This window comes from Lepisosteus platostomus, chromosome 27 (genome assembly GCF_059453375.1).
Source record: "Lepisosteus platostomus isolate fLepPlt1 chromosome 27, fLepPlt1.hap1, whole genome shotgun sequence".
Classification (NCBI taxonomy): domain Eukaryota; kingdom Metazoa; phylum Chordata; class Actinopteri; order Semionotiformes; family Lepisosteidae; genus Lepisosteus; species Lepisosteus platostomus.
Window position 1 is genome coordinate 12878410 of NC_142637.1, and position 23910 is coordinate 12902319.

The following is a 23910-nucleotide window of genomic DNA, read 5'->3' on the forward strand; positions in this document are numbered from 1 at the left end:
CAGGTAGGTAGAAATGAGTAAGGAACAGAGAGTATGTTTATTCTTGCATTGTTTTGTTCGTCTGTCAAAGAAAAGAGTGCTTCTGACTTTTGTCAATGTTCATCTTTATTTTAGGAGAAGAACAAACGGTGGTATCACACTTTGCTCAAGTGTATGATACCATGTGTGTACAGCAGACATCACCAAAGGAACAGGAGACACCTGAGTAGAGAACAAGAATATGAAAAGACTGATGAAAAAAAGCACCAGGAGAAATCCATTGAATATGCACAATCTCGTCCAGTATTTCAATGAAAAGTTTCAGTGTTGTTTTTAGTGTCGTCGTATTGCATACATTTAAAACAATGTGTCTTGTTTAATGAACAATTTCATTTACTTTAGTAAAAAGTGTTGTTTACTGTAGTCCTAGCATGGATGCAATTGTTAGAAAAAACGTGAATGAAAAACTGAATGTTTCATACAATATGGGTTTGTGTTAACCCACACACCTAAGTGAAATGTTTGATTACGTTTACAAGACATAACACATAGTTCAGTTGAGTGTGAAAGGGAACAACAGAGAAAGTCACAAACAAAACATTTGTGAAGGACTTGATGAATGTTTTTTCTTTAGAAATGACAAAAAATAAAGAATTTTTCAACAAGATGTCTTTCTATAGCGAGTTTCATTTGAGATAGTCTTTTCTTAGAAGTGCAAGAGTGGTATTCCCTACAACTTATTCCCCAATTTGATCATTCTCAGAAATTAGGAGACGGAAACCACACCTACTGTAATATTAGACCTTGTAACAAGGCAACTAGGTTTCAATGGCTTAAAAGGTGCAGAAAGAGGCTCATGTATAATGACCTCCAGTGTCCCACAGGTTTCCCAAATCATTTCTTAGAGTATGGAAAAAGAGGAAATAAAGTGTCTACAGAAAGCGTATACCCCCTTGAACTTTGTTCAGTTTGTTGCGCCAGTGCCAGAGTTTCATGCAATTAAATGAGGACCTCTTTCTAACACCACATATGTTATACTTTCAAAGGGAAAAAAGGAAATATTACATTTTCACCCACATGTTAATATTTGGTAGAAGCCCTTTTCTATTACTTGCCTGACTTGCTTCTTCTGCTGGATGGCTTCTGGTCGCTGGTCAGGATCGACAGCCAGCATGTCCTGGAGCAGTGTCCTTAGCTCAGTGCTTATGGCTCTATTTACTTTCAGGGGGATGTGGAACTGCAGCCAGGGGTTCTCATCCAGGGCCTCTCCAACAGGCCCTGACAGACATATGCTCCTGTATCGGAAACACACTTTAGTTCAATTCTAAAATATTTCTCATAGGACTGAAGGAACCTTTGCCTGTTAAGAGTTAACAATTAGGTCCTCAAGAACTGTTTTACGGTTTTCTACACTCCTGGCTGGCCAAGGTCTCTTTAAGGTCTCTTAAGTGGAGGTGTAACTCATGTACCCTACATGTGATTTAGCAACATGAAAGGGAATAGCTTCTTATCGGATTATGGTCTTGGTTAACTGCCTAAGGCTGACCTAAGTGCCTAACTTTCTGACTTTCTTTATACCTTATATGTTAAGAAGCTTCTTCTGACCAATCAGAAATGTATGCTTTATGTATGAACATTTTGCTCATCAAAGTGCGTGAGAGACAAGGTTAACAGAAATTAGCCACGGCAGTAAATGACAGCATATTTTTGGGTTCTTAAATGGTCTCTACCTGGCACACCTGCAGTGCAAACTGACACACACTGTTTAGAGAAACAGCTACTCTATTACTAATATTAATGAAACATTTCTTATTCTATGGAACAAAAACAAACAGTAAAACTAAAACACAGATCTCTTAGCTTCCTATTTCATGAACCAGATGACTGAATGACCAAGCCTAACTAGTAGCCAGAACCCCAGTTAACCCTCCGTAACACAAAGTTTAACCACACGACAGGAACTCTTTCAAACTGAGTGAAAATCATAAATGGATCCATAACTTTACATCAATTTACTATGTTGTGCCAATACCTGCATTTACATTTAGAACGAATGATGTCATAGAACCAGCATCACACCAGTTCCAGGTGTCTCCAAGGAGACAACAGAACTTCAGTTGTGTTTGCTAAAATACACACTTTGAAACATACTGTAACACTTAGTTAACATGTCTGGTTTAGTTGAAGAATCGGCTAAGGTAAGTTTCAGGGTTTAATGGTGGGATGGCACCTGTGCTTTTTTCCCCCAACCGCTAGAATATGATTCGCACCAAACCCAAAAGAAATACTGCACAGTTCAGGAACTTCATCAACCTAGCAACTGTAAAATAAGCTTACAAACAACTGAATTGAAATGCCAAAAAGTTCAGAGAAAGGCACAAACTATGTTTACTTGGGGTTTACAAAATTAAAGCTAACTAAAACTGTAATGATAAACAATCATGCTGCCAATGTACAGAGAAATATCATGTTTTTAGAATAATGTATTATTTGTTACATAGGAACCCAGTATAAGGGAATCCCTTGCGATCCTTTCTGCAGAGATAAAGGTAAGTATTGTTTTCTCTTTAGCTCTGTCACTCCAAGAAATATAATGAACATAAATATATTTGCCAATCTTTTCATAGTAATCCAAACAACTCTGCGTGTATCTGACATTTGTAATATTTATCTACCGCAGTATAACTCTTCTGGCAAGGCGATTGGTATTGTACCTTGAAAGAAAACTGATTGGAAATGTCATGTACTCTATGGTTTCTATTGATGTCAAGTGGCAAATGTTGACTGGTGATGTTATGTGAATCTTAGGAAATGGTCATTTTTCAATCGAGTCTATGTTTCTCAGAATTTGAGACAGAGAGCTCAATCTCTGCAATCCGAGCTGAGGGCATTTCTTGGAATGGAAAGGTAAGAGCAACGTGTTCTTTGATTTCTCTTAAGACTCTTCGCCAGATTTAACGATGAAAAATGTAAATAATAATAACAAACATTATTTTATATAGTGCCTTGAAAGGTGGCTTCTTTACAGAATGACAAAACCAACTACAATAAATAATACACAAGATAAGCATGATGACAATACACAGTTAGAGGAGACAGTAGATGGTCATTGTCAGTGTATTCTGAAGGTAGTTTTCCAATTTTTTGGAACGGGGTAAAAGAGGCCACCTCTACTAGAATCTTTGTCCTAACCAAAAATGTAACAAAGTATAATAATAATATTAAAAATAATAATGATAAACTTTATCTATAGAGCACCTTTCATACAAATAGTGCTTTGGTGCTTTAAAAACCAAGCGTAAAAATAAAATATTAAAATTGAGAGATATACTTTCAGTTGTCAAGGAAAATACAGCAATACAGTAAAGCAACATACATGTCAATTAAATAAATAAAAATTAGGAAAGTCGTAATAAAATAAGAACAATTAAAGAGAACTAAAAAAAGAAACAGAAATAGAAAGAACAAAGAACCACTTTAACTAAAAGCAACATTTTCAAATGTTTTTTAAAACAATGTACCGAGCTTGACTGCCTAATAAAAAGTGGAAGTGAGTTTCATAATTTAGAAGCATAAAAACAAAAAGCAGCCTCTCCACTCTTTCTGCATTTCACATGTGGTATTTGCAGTAGGCCAGTATGTGCAGATCTCAGGTCACGTATAGGAACATATGAAGACAGACATTCAGTAAGGTACAGACGTGCTAGGTCGCTTAAAGCTTTAAAAACAAGTAAAAGAACTTTCAAATTTATCCTAGATAATACAGGTGACCAGTGAAGTTTTTTCAAAACAGGAATGATATTCTCTTTCTTGTATTTGTTAGGATCTGTGCTACTGCATTTCGAACAAGTAGTAAGGGATTTATTGTTTTCTTGGGAAGCCCACAAAACAGAGCATTATAATCATATCCACATCAATGTGAGCAATGGAGAAGTCAAATTAACGTGTCTAAATATCATCTAGTTCTATCCCAGGGAAGAGGGCTTTTGCCTACACAGACGACAAGACACAAAACGCTCAACTGTGCAAAACACGCATAAGGACATCAGTCAGGAGGAACAAGGTAAAGTGTTTTTACTTCTTCACCATGGTCATGTAATTTCACTCCAAGCACTGTCATATGAAATAACTGTGGAAACGACCTCCCCAACATTTTGGGTTGTTGCATTTTGCTTCAATGAATTTTAACCTTTTCTTTTAGACATTAAGAGGAAGGACACATTCACCCTTGGTAGAGATTCAGTTGTTCTATGAGATGTCAAGGTGAGAATTAACCACTTCAGGCATACGTCAATCCACATGACTGAAAACTGGCAATGAACAGGATATGGGGATTTTGCTAGTTATAAAGTACAATAATCATCATTACATGATCTAAGACTACTGAAGTATAAGCTGTGTCCCTGACTGATTAATTAGCAAATTCATCTTTGTAGAGTGCAGCTACTATCTATTCAGTGGCATTTCCTTAAAACAACTGTATTCCCACATTCTGAATATGGAGTGAGATCATGTAGAGAATGTTGGACTTGTAATAACTAATTGAAGGATAATAACAATCAACGAAAGTGCTTAAAAGTATCAACAAATGCCTTCAAAGTACTTGACACGGACTTTGCTTTCAAAAGTGAAACAAAATTAATGCTTACGTAAGATTTCTCTTGACTTCTCAGGAGTATACTAACTCCAAGGACAAGTAACATCACAAACCATTATTTAAGTGCTGATGTTGGAGCTGCAATACTACTACCAAGACAAAAAATGATACAGGTAACACTGCTTTCAGATTTCTAAGAATTGCTAAAATAGTATGTTTGCAGAGCATTCAGAGTCTCATAGAGAAAATAAGTTGAGAATATGACAAGTTCCTACCATCTCAAACACTGCCAATCTAGAACAAAAAGAAAGTACTTGAACGCCTGCAGTAATCGAACACAAACCAGAACATATCAGTGCATGACAAGGAAATGTAGTCACAAAATGATTCTACCCTTTCAAGTCCCAAAAAGGACCGAGGAACTTACCGGAGGCGATACCTGGATTTCAAACGGAGTACAATGTAGCCACTGTAGGGGAGAAGATCACAGAGAGCTCTTCTCAGATTGCTCAGAGTCAGCCCCAGCACCCTGTCCTGACTGAAGCAGACAAAGTGGTCAAACAGGTAGGTAGAAATGAGTAAGGAACAGAGAGTATGGTTATTCTTGCATTGTTTTGTTCGTCTGTCAAAGAAAAGAGTGCTTCTGACTTTTGTCAATGTTCATCTTTATTTTAGGAGAAGAACAAACGGTGGTATCACACTTTGCTCAAGTGTATGATACCATGTGTGTACAGCAGACATCACCAAAGGAACAGGAGACACCTGAGTAGAGAACAAGAATATGAAAAGACTGATGAAAAAAAGCACCAGGAGAAATCCATTGAATATGCACAATCTCGTCCAGTATTTCAATGAAAAGTTTCAGTGTTGTTTTTAGTGTCGTCGTATTGCATACATTTAAAACAATGTGTCTTGTTTAATGAACAATTTCATTTACTTTAGTAAAAAGTGTTGTTTACTGTAGTCCTAGCATGGATGCAATTGTTAGAAAAAACGTGAATGAAAAACTGAATGTTTCATACAATATGGGTTTGTGTTAACCCACACACCTAAGTGAAATGTTTGATTACGTTTACAAGACATAACACATAGTTCAGTTGAGTGTGAAAGGGAACAACAGAGAAAGTCACAAACAAAACATTTGTGAAGGACTTGATGAATGTTTTTTCTTTAGAAATGACAAAAAATAAAGAATTTTTCAACAAGATGTCTTTCTATAGCGAGTTTCATTTGAGATAGTCTTTTCTTAGAAGTGCAAGAGTGGTATTCCCTACAACTTATTCCCCAATTTGATCATTCTCAGAAATTAGGAGACGGAAACCACACCTACTGTAATATTAGACCTTGTAACAAGGCAACTAGGTTTCAATGGCTTAAAAGGTGCAGAAAGAGGCTCATGTATAATGACCTCCAGTGTCCCACAGGTTTCCCAAATCATTTCTTAGAGTATGGAAAAAGAGGAAATAAAGTGTCTACAGAAAGCGTATACCCCCTTGAACTTTGTTCAGTTTGTTGCGCCAGTGCCAGAGTTTCATGCAATTAAATGAGGACCTCTTTCTAACACCACATATGTTATACTTTCAAAGGGAAAAAAGGAAATATTACATTTTCACCCACATGTTAATATTTGGTAGAAGCCCTTTTCTATTACTTGCCTGACTTGCTTCTTCTGCTGGATGGCTTCTGGTCGCTGGTCAGGATCGACAGCCAGCATGTCCTGGAGCAGTGTCCTTAGCTCCGTGCTTATGGCTCTATTTACTTTCAGGGGGATGTGGAACTGCAGCCAGGGGTTCTCATGCAGGGCTTCTCCAACAGGCCCTGACAGACATATGCTCCTGTATCGGAAACACACTTTAGTTCAATTCTAAAATATTTCTCATAGGACTGAAGGAACCTTTGCCTGTTAAGAGTTAACAATTAGGTCCTCAAGAACTGTTTTACGGTTTTCTACACTCCTGGCTGGCCAAGGTCTCTTTAAGGTCTCTTAAGTGGAGGTGTAACTCATGTACCCTACATGTGATTTAGCAACATGAAAGGGAATAGCTTCTTATCGGATTATGGTCTTGGTTAACTGCCTAAGGCTGACCTAAGTGCCTAACTTTCTGACTTTCTTTATACCTTATATGTTAAGAAGCTTCTTCTGACCAATCAGAAATGTATGCTTTATGTATGAACATTTTGCTCATCAAAGTGCGTGAGAGACAAGGTTAACAGAAATTAGCCACGGCAGTAAATGACAGCATATTTTTGGGTTCTTAAATGGTCTCTACCTGGCACACCTGCAGTGCAAACTGACACACACTGTTTAGAGAAACAGCTACTCTATTACTAATATTAATGAAACATTTCTTATTCTATGGAACAAAAACAAACAGTAAAACTAAAACACAGATCTCTTAGCTTCCTATTTCATGAACCAGATGACTGAATGACCAAGCCTAACTAGTAGCCAGAACCCCAGTTAACCCTCCGTAACACAAAGTTTAACCACACGACAGGAACTCTTTCAAACTGAGTGAAAATCATAAATGGATCCATAACTTTACATCAATTTACTATGTTGTGCCAATACCTGCATTTACATTTAGAACGAATGATGTCATAGAACCAGCATCACACCAGTTCCAGGTGTCTCCAAGGAGACAACAGAACTTCAGTTGTGTTTGCTAAAATACACACTTTGAAACATACTGTAACACTTAGTTAACATGTCTGGTTTAGTTGAAGAATCGGCTAAGGTAAGTTTCAGGGTTTAATGGTGGGATGGCACCTGTGCTTTTTTCCCCCAACCGCTAGAATATGATTCGCACCAAACCCAAAAGAAATACTGCACAGTTCAGGAACTTCATCAACCTAGCAACTGTAAAATAAGCTTACAAACAACTGAATTGAAATGCCAAAAAGTTCAGAGAAAGGCACAAACTATGTTTACTTGGGGTTTACAAAATTAAAGCTAACTAAAACTGTAATGATAAACAATCATGCTGCCAATGTACAGAGAAATATCATGTTTTTTGAATAATGTATTATTTGTTACATAGGAACCCAGTATAAGGGAATCCCTTGCGATCCTTTCTGCAGAGATAAAGGTAAGTATTGTTTTCTCTTTAGCTCTGTCACTCCAAGAAATATAATGAACATAAATATATTTGCCAATCTTTTCATAGTAATCCAAACAACTCTGCGTGTAGCTGACATTTGTAATATTTATCTACCACAGTATAACTCTTCTGGCAAGGCGATTGGTATTGTACCTTGAAAGAAAACTGATTGGAAATGTCATGTACTCTATGGTTTCTATTGATGTCAAGTGGCAAATGTTGACTGGTGATGTTATGTGAATCTTAGGAAATGGTCATTTTTCAATCGAGTCTATGTTTCTCAGAATTTGAGACAGAGAGGTCAATCTCTGCAATCCGAGCTGAGGGCATTTCTTGGAATGGAAAGGTAAGAGCAACGTGTTCTTTGATTTCTCTTAAGACTCTTCGCCAGATTTAACGATGAAAAATGTAAATAATAATAACAAACATTATTTTATATAGTGCCTTGAAAGGTGGCTTCTTTACAGAATGACAAAACCAACTACAATAAATAATACACAAGATATGCATGATGACAATACACAGTTAGAGGAGACAGTAGATGGTCATTGTCAGTGTATCCTGAAGGTAGTTTTCCAATTTTTTGGAACGGGGTAAAAGAGGCCACCTCTACTAGAATCTTTGTCCTAACCAAAAATGTAACAAAGTATAATAATAATATTAAAAATAATAATGATAAACTTTATCTATAGAGCACCTTTCATACAAATAGTGCTTTGGTGCTTTAAAAACCAAGCGTAAAAATAAAATATTAAAATTGAGAGATATACTTTCAGTTGTAAAGGAAAATACAGCAATACAGTAAAGCAACATACATGTCAATTAAATAAATAAAAATTAGGAAAGTCGTAATAAAATAAGAACAATTAAAGAGAACTAAAAAAAGAAACAGAAATAGAAAGAACAAAGAACCACTTTAACTAAAAGCAACATTTTCAAATGTTTTTTAAAACAATGTACCGAGCTTGACAGCCTAATAAAAAGTGGAAGTGAGTTTCATAATTTAGAAGCATAAAAACAAAAAGCAGCCTCTCCACTCTTTCTGCATTTCACATGTGGTATTTGCAGTAGGCCAGTATGTGCAGATCTCAGGTCACGTATAGGAACATATGAAGACAGACATTCAGTAAGGTACAGACGTGCTAGGTCGCTTAAAGCTTTAAAAACAAGTAAAAGAACTTTCAAATTTATCCTAGATAATACAGGTGACCAGTGAAGTTTTTTCAAAACAGGAATGATATTCTCTTTCTTGTATTTGTTAGGATCTGTGCTACTGCACTTCGAACAAGTAGTAAGGGATTTATTGTTTTCTTGGGAAGCCCACAAAACAGAGCATTATAATCATATCCACATCAATGTGAGCAATGGAGAAGTCAAATTAACGTGTCTAAATATCATCTAGTTCTATCCCAGGGAAGAGGGCTTTTGCCTACACAGACGACAAGACACAAAACGCTCAACTGTGCAAAACACGCATAAGGACATCAGTCAGGAGGAACAAGGTAAAGTGTTTTTACTTCTTCACCATGGTCATGTAGTTTCACTCCAAGCACTGTCATATGAAATAACTGTGGAAACGACCTCCCCAACATTTTGGGTTGTTGCATTTTGCTTCAATGAATTTTAACCTTTTCTTTTAGACATTAAGAGGAAGGACACATTCACCCTTGGTAGAGATTCAGTTGTTCTATGAGATGTCAAGGTGAGAATTAACCACTTCAGGCATACGTCAATCCACATGACTGAAAACTGGCAATGAACAGGATATGGGGATTTTGCTAGTTATAAAGTACAATAATCATCATTACATGATCTAAGACTACTGAAGTATAAGCTGTGTCCCTGACTGATTAATTAGCAAATTCATCTTTGTAGAGTGCAGCTACTATCTATTCAGTGGCATTTCCTTAAAACAACTGTATTCCCACATTCTGAATATGGAGTGAGATCATGTAGAGAATGGTGGACTTGTAATAACTAATTGAAGGATAATAACAATCAACGAAAGTGCTTAAAAGTATCAACAAATGCCTTCAAAGTACTTGACACGGACTTTGCTTTCAAAAGTGAAACATAATTAATGCTTACGTAAGATTTCTCTTGACTTCTCAGGAGTATACTAACTCCAAGGACAAGTAACATCACAAACCATTATTTAAGTGCTGATGTTGGAGCTGCAATACTACTACCAAGACAAAAAATGATACAGGTAACACTGCTTTCAGATTTCTAAGAATTGCTAAAATAGTATGTTTGCAGAGCATTCAGAGTCTCATAGAGAAAATAAGTTGAGAATATGACAAGTTCCTACCATCTCAAACACTGCCAATCTAGAACAAAAAGAAAGTACTTGAACGCCTGCAGTAATCGAACACAAACCAGAACATATCAGTGCATGACAAGGAAATGTAGTCACAAAATGATTCTACCCTTTCAAGTCCCAAAAAGGACCGAGGAACTTACCGGAGGCGATACCTGGATTTCAAACGGAGTACAATGTAGCCACTGTAGGGGAGAAGATCACAGAGAGCTCTTCTCAGATTGCTCAGAGTCAGCCCCAGCACCCTGTCCTGACTGAAGCAGACAAAGTGGTCAAACAGGTAGGTAGAAATGAGTAAGGAACAGAGAGTATGGTTATTCTTGCATTGTTTTGTTCGTCTGTCAAAGAAAAGAGTGCTTCTGACTTTTGTCAATGTTCATCTTTATTTTAGGAGAAGAACAAACGGTGGTATCACACTTTGCTCAAGTGTATGATACCATGTGTGTACAGCAGACATCACCAAAGGAACAGGAGACACCTGAGTAGAGAACAAGAATATGAAAAGACTGATGAAAAAAAGCACCAGGAGAAATCCATTGAATATGCACAATCTCGTCCAGTATTTCAATGAAAAGTTTCAGTGTTGTTTTTAGTGTCGTCGTATTGCATACATTTAAAACAATGTGTCTTGTTTAATGAACAATTTCATTTACTTTAGTAAAAAGTGTTGTTTACTGTAGTCCTAGCATGGATGCAATTGTTAGAAAAAACGTGAATGAAAAACTGAATGTTTCATACAATATGGGTTTGTGTTAACCCACACACCTAAGTGAAATGTTTGATTACGTTTACAAGACATAACACATAGTTCAGTTGAGTGTGAAAGGGAACAACAGAGAAAGTCACAAACAAAACATTTGTGAAGGACTTGATGAATGTTTTTTCTTTAGAAATGACAAAAAATAAAGACTTTTTCAACAAGATGTCTTTCTATAGCGAGTTTCATTTGAGATAGTCTTTTCTTAGAAGTGCAAGAGTGGTATTCCCTACAACTTATTCCCCAATTTGATCATTCTCAGAAATTAGGAGACGGAAACCACACCTACTGTAATATTAGACCTTGTAACAAGGCAACTAGGTTTCAATGGCTTAAAAGGTGCAGAAAGAGGCTCATGTATAATGACCTCCAGTGTCCCACAGGTTTCCCAAATCATTTCTTAGAGTATGGAAAAAGAGGAAATAAAGTGTCTACAGAAAGCGTATACCCCCTTGAACTTTGTTCAGTTTGTTGCGCCAGTGCCAGAGTTTCATGCAATTAAATGAGGACCTCTTTCTCACACCACATATGTTATACTTTCAATGGGAAAAAAGGAAATATTACATTTTCACCCACATGTTAATATTTGGTAGAAGCCCTTTTCACAGCAATTTCAGCTGTGAGTCTGTTGGTAATGGGCTCCACCACCTCTGCACCAACAAGATTTGATAATATTTGAGAATTTCAGAAGTCTGTCTGGTTTAGCTGAAGAATCAGCTAAGGTAAGTTTCAGGAAGAGCATCTGATTTCTTTCAATAAAGCAGAACAGAGAAAAAACACACAATACAAAATCGTGAGAATTTGTATCCATATGACACTTTGACTCGAATACTTTTATCAGACCTACACAGAGTATATACTGTACACACTTTTTCAGCCCAGGTTTATACATTTGGAACTGCCATTTGTAGGTGTTTTTGTGTCTTAGCTCAACACTGTGAAACCTGTAGTTACAAACATGGACGATGAAGACATGAAGACATATATTGTACCTCTGACCAGCCTACCTTCCAAGAGGTGAAAGATGAAACTTTTCCTTTATCGTCAACTCAGTGAATGTCTTTAAACTTTCGAAAACTGTAACAAAGAATAAGTTAAAAAACTTATTTTCATTGGACCCACAGAAAAGTCAAAGTTGTCCATAGAAATGCCCGTCTAAATCAGAAATCTACAGCACAAAGGCAGTGGCCTTTCGGGACATAAAAATGAAATCAGACTTTACTCAGACGAATTGCCCTTGGTCACGGACATCTTGCTATCAGTCACTACAAAGATGTTTTCTCTCGTGCCATGGCTTGCCTGACTTGCTTCTTCTGCTGGATGGCTTCTGGTCGCTGGTCAGGATCGACAGCCAGCATGTCCTGGAGCAGTGTCCTTAGCTCAGTGCTTATGGCTCTATTTACTTTCAGGGGGATGTGGAACTGCAGCCAGGGGTTCTCATCCAGGGCCTCTCCAACAGGCCCTGACAGACATATGCTCCTGTATCGGAAACACACTTTAGTTCAATTCTAAAATATTTCTCATAGGACTGAAGGAACCTTTGCCTGTTAAGAGTTAACAATTAGGTCCTCAAGAACTGTTTTACGGTTTTCTACACTCCTGGCTGGCCAAGGTCTCTTTAAGGTCTCTTAAGTGGAGGTGTAACTCATGTATCCTACATGTGATTTAGCAACATGAAAGGGAATAGCTTCTTATCGGATTATGGTCTTGGTTAACTGCCTAAGGCTGACCTAAGTGCCTAACTTTCTGACTTTCTTTATACCTTATATGTTAAGAAGCTTCTTCTGACCAATCAGAAATGTATGCTTTATGTATGAACATTTTGCTCATCAAAGTGAGTGAGAGACAAGGTTAACAGAAATTAGCCACGGCAGTAAATGACAGCATATTTTTGGGTTCTTAAATGGTCTCTACCTGGCACACCTGCAGTGCAAACTGACACACACTGTTTAGAGAAACAGCTACTCTATTACTAATATTAATGAAACATTTCTTATTCTATGGAACAAAAACAAACAGTAAAACTAAAACACAGATCTCTTAGCTTCCTATTTCATGAACCAGATGACTGAATGACCAAGCCTAACTAGTAGCCAGAACCCCAGTTAACCCTCCGTAACACAAAGTTTAACCACACGACAGGAACTCTTTCAAACTGAGTGAAAATCATAAATGGATCCATAACTTTACATCAATTTACTATGTTGTGCCAATACCTGCATTTACATTTAGAACGAATGATGTCATAGAACCAGCATCACACCAGTTCCAGGTGTCTCCAAGGAGACAACAGAACTTCAGTTGTGTTTGCTAAAATACACACTTTGAAACATACTGTAACACTTAGTTAACATGTCTGGTTTAGTTGAAGAATCGGCTAAGGTAAGTTTCAGGGTTTAATGGTGGGATGGCACCTGTGCTTTTTTCCCCCAACCGCTAGAATATGATTCGCACCAAACCCAAAAGAAATACTGCACAGTTCAGGAACTTCATCAACCTAGCAACTGTAAAATAAGCTTACAAACAACTGAATTGAAATGCCAAAAAGTTCAGAGAAAGGCACAAACTATGTTTACTTGGGGTTTACAAAATTAAAGCTAACTAAAACTGTAATGATAAACAATCATGCTGCCAATGTACAGAGAAATATCATGTTTTTAGAATAATGTATTATTTGTTACATAGGAACCCAGTATAAGGGAATCCCTTGCGATCCTTTCTGCAGAGATAAAGGTAAGTATTGTTTTCTCTTTAGCTCTGTCACTCCAAGAAATATAATGAACATAAATATATTTGCCAATCTTTTCATAGTAATCCAAACAACTCTGCGTGTATCTGACATTTGTAATATTTATCTACCGCAGTATAACTCTTCTGGCAAGGCGATTGGTATTGTACCTTGAAAGAAAACTGATTGGAAATGTCATGTACTCTATGGTTTCTATTGATGTCAAGTGGCAAATGTTGACTGGTGATGTTATGTGAATCTTAGGAAATGGTCATTTTTCAATCGAGTCTATGTTTCTCAGAATTTGAGACAGAGAGCTCAATCTCTGCAATCCGAGCTGAGGGCATTTCTTGGAATGGAAAGGTAAGAGCAACGTGTTCTTTGATTTCTCTTAAGACTCTTCGCCAGATTTAACGATGAAAAATGTAAATAATAATAACAAACATTATTTTATATAGTGCCTTGAAAGGTGGCTTCTTTACAGAATGACAAAACCAACTACAATAAATAATACACAAGATAAGCATGATGACAATACACAGTTAGAGGAGACAGTAGATGGTCATTGTCAGTGTATTCTGAAGGTAGTTTTCCAATTTTTTGGAACGGGGTAAAAGAGGCCACCTCTACTAGAATCTTTGTCCTAACCAAAAATGTAACAAAGTATAATAATAATATTAAAAATAATAATGATAAACTTTATCTATAGAGCACCTTTCATACAAATAGTGCTTTGGTGCTTTAAAAACCAAGCGTAAAAATAAAATATTAAAATTGAGAGATATACTTTCAGTTGTCAAGGAAAATACAGCAATACAGTAAAGCAACATACATGTCAATTAAATAAATAAAAATTAGGAAAGTCGTAATAAAATAAGAACAATTAAAGAGAACTAAAAAAAGAAACAGAAATAGAAAGAACAAAGAACCACTTTAACTAAAAGCAACATTTTCAAATGTTTTTTAAAACAATGTACCGAGCTTGACTGCCTAATAAAAAGTGGAAGTGAGTTTCATAATTTAGAAGCATAAAAACAAAAAGCAGCCTCTCCACTCTTTCTGCATTTCACATGTGGTATTTGCAGTAGGCCAGTATGTGCAGATCTCAGGTCACGTATAGGAACATATGAAGACAGACATTCAGTAAGGTACAGACGTGCTAGGTCGCTTAAAGCTTTAAAAACAAGTAAAAGAACTTTCAAATTTATCCTAGATAATACAGGTGACCAGTGAAGTTTTTTCAAAACAGGAATGATATTCTCTTTCTTGTATTTGTTAGGATCTGTGCTACTGCATTTCGAACAAGTAGTAAGGGATTTATTGTTTTCTTGGGAAGCCCACAAAACAGAGCATTATAATCATATCCACATCAATGTGAGCAATGGAGAAGTCAAATTAACGTGTCTAAATATCATCTAGTTCTATCCCAGGGAAGAGGGCTTTTGCCTACACAGACGACAAGACACAAAACGCTCAACTGTGCAAAACACGCATAAGGACATCAGTCAGGAGGAACAAGGTAAAGTGTTTTTACTTCTTCACCATGGTCATGTAATTTCACTCCAAGCACTGTCATATGAAATAACTGTGGAAACGACCTCCCCAACATTTTGGGTTGTTGCATTTTGCTTCAATGAATTTTAACCTTTTCTTTTAGACATTAAGAGGAAGGACACATTCACCCTTGGTAGAGATTCAGTTGTTCTATGAGATGTCAAGGTGAGAATTAACCACTTCAGGCATACGTCAATCCACATGACTGAAAACTGGCAATGAACAGGATATGGGGATTTTGCTAGTTATAAAGTACAATAATCATCATTACATGATCTAAGACTACTGAAGTATAAGCTGTGTCCCTGACTGATTAATTAGCAAATTCATCTTTGTAGAGTGCAGCTACTATCTATTCAGTGGCATTTCCTTAAAACAACTGTATTCCCACATTCTGAATATGGAGTGAGATCATGTAGAGAATGTTGGACTTGTAATAACTAATTGAAGGATAATAACAATCAACGAAAGTGCTTAAAAGTATCAACAAATGCCTTCAAAGTACTTGACACGGACTTTGCTTTCAAAAGTGAAACATAATTAATGCTTACGTAAGATTTCTCTTGACTTCTCAGGAGTATACTAACTCCAAGGACAAGTAACATCACAAACCATTATTTAAGTGCTGATGTTGGAGCTGCAATACTACTACCAAGACAAAAAATGATACAGGTAACACTGCTTTCAGATTTCTAAGAACTGCTAAAATAGTATGTTTGCAGAGCATTCAGAGTCTCATAGAGAAAATAAGTTGAGAATATGACAAGTTCCTACCATCTCAAACACTGCCAATCTAGAACAAAAAGAAAGTACTTGAACGCCTGCAGTAATCGAACACAAACCAGAACATATCAGTGCATGACAAGGAAATGTAGTCACAAAATGATTCTACCCTTTCAAGTCCCAAAAAGGACCGAGGAACTTACCGGAGGCGATACCTGGATTTCAAAGGGAGTACAATGTAGCCACTGTAGGGGAGAAGATCACAGATAGCTCTTCTCAGATTGCTCAGAGTCAGCCCCAGCACCCTGTCCTGACTGAAGCAGACAAAGTGGTCAAACAGGTAGGTAGAAATGAGTAAGGAACAGAGAGTATGTTTATTCTTGCATTGTTTTGTTCGTCTGTCAAAGAAAAGAGTGCTTCTGACTTTTGTCAATGTTCATCTTTATTTTAGGAGAAGAACAAACGGTGGTATCACACTTTGCTCAAGTGTATGATACCATGTGTGTACAGCAGACATCACCAAAGGAACAGGAGACACCTGAGTAGAGAACAAGAATATGAAAAGACTGATGAAAAAAAGCACCAGGAGAAATCCATTGAATATGCACAATCTCGTCCAGTATTTCAATGAAAAGTTTCAGTGTTGTTTTTAGTGTCGTCGTATTGCATACATTTAAAACAATGTGTCTTGTTTAATGAACAATTTCATTTACTTTAGTAAAAAGTGTTGTTTACTGTAGTCCTAGCATGGATGCAATTGTTAGAAAAAACGTGAATGAAAAACTGAATGTTTCATACAATATGGGTTTGTGTTAACCCACACACCTAAGTGAAATGTTTGATTACGTTTACAAGACATAACACATAGTTCAGTTGAGTGTGAAAGGGAACAACAGAGAAAGTCACAAACAAAACATTTGTGAAGGACTTGATGAATGTTTTTTCTTTAGAAATGACAAAAAATAAAGAATTTTTCAACAAGATGTCTTTCTATAGCGAGTTTCATTTGAGATAGTCTTTTCTTAGAAGTGCAAGAGTGGTATTCCCTACAACTTATTCCCCAATTTGATCATTCTCAGAAATTAGGAGACGGAAACCACACCTACTTTAATATTAGACCTTGTAACAAGGCAACTAGGTTTCAATGGCTTAAAAGGTGCAGAAAGAGGCTCATGTATAATGACCTCCAGTGTCCCACAGGTTTCCCAAATCATTTCTTAGAGTATGGAAAAAGAGGAAATAAAGTGTCTACAGAAAGCGTATACCCCCTTGAACTTTGTTCAGTTTGTTGCGCCAGTGCCAGAGTTTCATGCAATTAAATGAGGACCTCTTTCTAACACCACATATGTTATACTTTCAAAGGGAAAAAAGGAAATATTACATTTTCACCCACATGTTAATATTTGGTAGAAGCCCTTTTCTATTACTTGCCTGACTTGCTTCTTCTGCTGGATGGCTTCTGGTCGCTGGTCAGGATCGACAGCCAGCATGTCCTGGAGCAGTGTCCTTAGCTCAGTGCTTATGGCTCTATTTACTTTCAGGGGGATGTGGAACTGCAGCCAGGGGTTCTCATCCAGGGCCTCTCCAACAGGCCCTGACAGACATATGCTCCTGTATCGGAAACACACTTTAGTTCAATTCTAAAATATTTCTCATAGGACTGAAGGAACCTTTGCCTGTTAAGAGTTAACAATTAGGTCCTCAAGAACTGTTTTACGGTTTTCTACACTCCTGGCTGGCCAAGGTCTCTTTAAGGTCTCTTAAGTGGAGGTGTAACTCATGTACCCTACATGTGATTTAGCAACATGAAAGGGAATAGCTTCTTATCGGATTATGGTCTTGGTTAACTGCCTAAGGCTGACCTAAGTGCCTAACTTTCTGACTTTCTTTATACCTTATATGTTAAGAAGCTTCTTCTGACCAATCAGAAATGTATGCTTTATGTATGAACATTTTGCTCATCAAAGTGCGTGAGAGACAAGGTTAACAGAAATTAGCCACGGCAGTAAATGACAGCATATTTTTGGGTTCTTAAATGGTCTCTACCTGGCACACCTGCAGTGCAAACTGACACACACTGTTTAGAGAAACAGCTACTCTATTACTAATATTAATGAAACATTTCTTATTCTATGGAACAAAAACAAACAGTAAAACTAAAACACAGATCTCTTAGCTTCCTATTTCATGAACCAGATGACTGAATGACCAAGCCTAACTAGTAGCCAGAACCCCAGTTAACCCACCGTAACACAAAGTTTAACCACACGACAGGAACTCTTTCAAACTGAGTGAAAATCATAAATGGATCCATAACTTTACATCAATTTACTATGTTGTGCCAATACCTGCATTTACATTTAGAACGAATGATGTCATAGAACCAGCATCACACCAGTTCCAGGTGTCTCCAAGGAGACAACAGAACTTCAGTTGTGTTTGCTAAAATACACACTTTGAAACATACTGTAACAATTAGTTAACATGTCTGGTTTAGTTGAAGAATCGGCTAAGGTAAGTTTCAGGGTTTAATGGTGGGATGGCACCTGTGCTTTTTTCCCCCAACCGCTAGAATATGATTCGCACCAAACCCAAAAGAAATACTGCACAGTTCAGGAACTTCATCAACCTAGCAACTGTAAAATAAGCTTACAAACAACTGAATTGAAATGCCAAAAAGTTCAGAGAAAGGCACAAACTATGTTTACTTGGGGTTTACAAAATTAAAGCTAACTAAAACTGTAATGATAAACAATCATGCTGCCAATGTACAGAGAAATATCATGTTTTTTGAATAATGTATTATTTGTTACATAGGAACCCAGTATAAGGGAATCCGTTGCGATCCTTTCTGCAGAGATAAAGGTAAGTATTGTTTTCTCTTTAGCTCTGTCACTCCAAGAAATATAATGAACATAAATATATTTGCCAATCTTTTCATAGTAATCCAAACAACTCTGCGTGTAGCTGACATTTGTAATATTTATCTACCACAGTATAACTCTTCTGGCAAGGCGATTGGTATTGTACCTTGAAAGAAAACTGATTGGAAATGTCATGTACTCTATGGTTTCTATTGATGTCAAGTGGCAAATGTTGACTGGTGATGTTATGTGAATCTTAGGAAATGGTCATTTTTCAATCGAGTCTATGTTTCTTAGAATTTGAGACAGAGAGGTCAATCTCTGCAATCCGAGCTGAGGGCATTTCTTGGAATGGAAAGGTAAGAGCAACGTGTTCTTTGATTTCTCTTAAGACTCTTCGCCAGATTTAACGATGAAAAATGTAAATAATAATAACAAACATTATTTTATATAGTGCCTTGAAAGGTGGCTTCTTTACAGAATGACAAAACCAACTACAATAAATAATACACAAGATATGCATGATGACAATACACAGTTAGAGGAGACAGTAGATGGTCATTGTCAGTGTATCCTGAAGGTAGTTTTCCAATTTTTTGGAACGGGGTAAAAGAGGCCACCTCTACTAGAATCTTTGTCCTAACCAAAAATGTAACAAAGTATAATAATAATATTAAAAATAATAATGATAAACTTTATCTATAGAGCACCTTTCATACAAATAGTGCTTTGGTGCTTTAAAAACCAAGCGTAAAAATAAAATATTAAAATTGAGAGATATACTTTCAGTTGTAAAGGAAAATACAGCAATACAGTAAAGCAACATACATGTCAATTAAATAAATAAAAATTAGGAAAGTCGTAATAAAATAAGAACAATTAAAGAGAACTAAAAAAAGAAACAGAAATAGAAAGAACAAAGAACCACTTTAACTAAAAGCAACATTTTCAAATGTTTTTTAAAACAATGTACCGAGCTTGACAGCCTAATAAAAAGTGGAAGTGAGTTTCATAATTTAGAAGCATAAAAACAAAAAGCAGCCTCTCCACTCTTTCTGCATTTCACATGTGGTATTTGCAGTAGGCCAGTATGTGCAGATCTCAGGTCACGTATAGGAACATATGAAGACAGACATTCAGTAAGGTACAGACGTGCTAGGTCGCTTAAAGCTTTAAAAACAAGTAAAAGAACTTTCAAATTTATCCTAGATAATACAGGTGACCAGTGAAGTTTTTTCAAAACAGGAATGATATTCTCTTTCTTGTATTTGTTAGGATCTGTGCTACTGCACTTCGAACAAGTAGTAAGGGATTTATTGTTTTCTTGGGAAGCCCACAAAACAGAGCATTATAATCATATCCACATCAATGTGAGCAATGGAGAAGTCAAATTAACGTGTCTAAATATCATCTAGTTCTATCCCAGGGAAGAGGGCTTTTGCCTACACAGACGACAAGACACAAAACGCTCAACTGTGCAAAACACGCATAAGGACATCAGTCAGGAGGAACAAGGTAAAGTGTTTTTACTTCTTCACCATGGTCATGTAGTTTCACTCCAAGCACTGTCATATGAAATAACTGTGGAAACGACCTCCCCAACATTTTGGGTTGTTGCATTTTGCTTCAATGAATTTTAACCTTTTCTTTTAGACATTAAGAGGAAGGACACATTCACCCTTGGTAGAGATTCAGTTGTTCTATGAGATGTCAAGGTGAGAATTAACCACTTCAGGCATACGTCAATCCACATGACTGAAAACTGGCAATGAACAGGATATGGGGATTTTGCTAGTTATAAAGTACAATAATCATCATTACATGATCTAAGACTACTGAAGTATAAGCTGTGTCCCTGACTGATTAATTAGCAAATTCATCTTTGTAGAGTGCAGCTACTATCTATTCAGTGGCATTTCCTTAAAACAACTGTATTCCCACATTCTGAATATGGAGTGAGATCATGTAGAGAATGGTGGACTTGTAATAACTAATTGAAGGATAATAACAATCAACGAAAGTGCTTAAAAGTATCAACAAATGCCTTCAAAGTACTTGACACGGACTTTGCTTTCAAAAGTGAAACATAATTAATGCTTACGTAAGATTTCTCTTGACTTCTCAGGAGTATACTAACTCCAAGGACAAGTAACATCACAAACCATTATTTAAGTGCTGATGTTGGAGCTGCAATACTACTACCAAGACAAAAAATGATACAGGTAACACTGCTTTCAGATTTCTAAGAATTGCTAAAATAGTATGTTTGCAGAGCATTCAGAGTCTCATAGAGAAAATAAGTTGAGAATATGACAAGTTCCTACCATCTCAAACACTGCCAATCTAGAACAAAAAGAAAGTACTTGAACGCCTGCAGTAATCGAACACAAACCAGAACATATCAGTGCATGACAAGGAAATGTAGTCACAAAATGATTCTACCCTTTCAAGTCCCAAAAAGGACCGAGGAACTTACCGGAGGCGATACCTGGATTTCAAACGGAGTACAATGTAGCCACTGTAGGGGAGAAGATCACAGAGAGCTCTTCTCAGATTGCTCAGAGTCAGCCCCAGCACCCTGTCCTGACTGAAGCAGACAAAGTGGTCAAACAGGTAGGTAGAAATGAGTAAGGAACAGAGAGTATGGTTATTCTTGCATTGTTTTGTTCGTCTGTCAAAGAAAAGAGTGCTTCTGACTTTTGTCAATGTTCATCTTTATTTTAGGAGAAGAACAAACGGTGGTATCACACTTTGCTCAAGTGTATGATACCATGTGTGTACAGCAGACATCACCAAAGGAACAGGAGACACCTGAGTAGAGAACAAGAATATGAAAAGACTGATGAAAAAAAGCACCAGGAGAAATCCATTGAATATGCACAATCTCGTCCAGTATTTCAATGAAAAGTTTCAGTGTTGTTTTTAGTGTCGTCGTATTGCATACATTTAAAACAATGTGTCTTGTTTAATGAACAATTTCATTTACTTTAGTAAAAAGTGTTGTTTACTGTAGTCCTAGCATGGATGCAATTGTTAGAAAAAACGTGAATGAAAAACTGAATGTTTCATACAATATGGGTTTGTGTTAACCCACACACCTAAGTGAAATGTTTGATTACGTTTACAAGACATAACACATAGTTCAGTTGAGTGTGAAAGGGAACAACAGAGAAAGTCACAAACAAAACATTTGTGAAGGACTTGATGAATGTTTTTTCTTTAGAAATGACAAAAAATAAAGAATTTTTCAACAAGATGTCTTTCTATAGCGAGTTTCATTTGAGATAGTCTTTTCTTAGAAGTGCAAGAGTGGTATTCCCTACAACTTATTCCCCAATTTGATCATTCTCAGAAATTAGGAGACGGAAACCACACCTACTGTAATATTAGACCTTGTAACAAGGCAACTAGGTTTCAATGGCTTAAAAGGCGCAGAAAGAGGCTCATGTATAATGACCTCCAGTGTCCCACAGGTTTCCCAAATCATTTCTTAGAGTATGGAAAAAGAGGAAATAAAGTGTCTACAGAAAGCGTATACCCCCTTGAACTTTGTTCAGTTTGTTGCGCCAGTGCCAGAGTTTCATGCAATTAAATGAGGACCTCTTTCTCACACCACATATGTTATACTTTCAATGGGAAAAAAGGAAATATTACATTTTCACCCACATGTTAATATTTGGTAGAAGCCCTTTTCACAGCAATTTCAGCTGTGAGTCTGTTGGTAATGGGCTCCACCACCTCTGCACCAACAAGATTTGATAATATTTGAGAATTTCAGAAGTCTGTCTGGTTTAGCTGAAGAATCAGCTAAGGTAAGTTTCAGGAAGAGCATCTGATTTCTTTCAATAAAGCAGAACAGAGAAAAAACACACAATACAAAATCGTGAGAATTTGTATCCATATGACACTTTGACTCGAATACTTTTATCAGACCTACACAGAGTATATACTGTACACACTTTTTCAGCCCAGGTTTATACATTTGGAACTGCCATTTGTAGGTGTTTTTGTGTCTTAGCTCAACACTGTGAAACCTGTAGTTACAAACATGGACGATGAAGACATGAAGACATATATTGTACCTCTGACCGGCCTACCTTCCAAGAGGTGAAAGATGAAACTTTTCCTTTATCGTCAACTCAGTGAATGTCTTTAAACTTTCGAAAACTGTAACAAAGAATAAGTTAAAAAACTTATTTTCATTGGACCCACAGAAAAGTCAAAGTTGTCCATAGAAATGCCCGTCTAAATCAGAAATCTACAGCACAAAGGCAGTGGCCTTTCGGGACATAAAAATGAAATCAGACTTTACTCAGACGAATTGCCCTTGGTCACGGACATCTTGCTATCAGTCACTACAAAGATGTTTTCTCTCGTGCCATGGCTTGCCTGACTTGCTTCTTCTGCTGGATGGCTTCTGGTCGCTGGTCAGGATCGACTGCCAGCATGTCCTGGAGCAGTGTCCTTAGCTCAGTGCTTATGGCTCTATTTACTTTCAGGGGGATGTGGAACTGCAGCCAGGGGTTCTCATCCAGGGCCTCTCCAACAGGCCCTGACAGACATATGCTCCTGTATCGGAAACACACTTTAGTTCAATTCTAAAATATTTCTCATAGGACTGAAGGAACCTTTGCCTGTTAAGAGTTAACAATTAGGTCCTCAAGAACTGTTTTACGGTTTTCTACACTCCTGGCTGGCCAAGGTCTCTTTAAGGTCTCTTAAGTGGAGGTGTAACTCATGTATCCTACATGTGATTTAGCAACATGAAAGGGAATAGCTTCTTATCGGATTATGGTCTTGGTTAACTGCCTAAGGCTGACCTAAGTGCCTAACTTTCTGACTTTCTTTATACCTTATATGTTAAGAAGCTTCTTCTGACCAATCAGAAATGTATGCTTTATGTATGAACATTTTGCTCATCAAAGTGAGTGAGAGACAAGGTTAACAGAAATTAGCCACGGCAGTAAATGACAGCATATTTTTGGGTTCTTAAATGGTCTCTACCTGGCACACCTGCAGTGCAAACTGACACACACTGTTTAGAGAAACAGCTACTCTATTACTAGTATTAATGAAACATTTCTTATTCTATGGAACAAAAACAAACAGTAAAACTAAAACACAGATCTCTTAGCTTCCTATTTCATGAACCAGATGACTGAATGACCAAGCCTAACTAGTAGCCAGAACCCCAGTTAACCCTCCGTAACACAAAGTTTAACCACACGACAGGAACTCTTTCAAACTGAGTGAAAATCATAAATGGATCCATAACTTTACATCAATT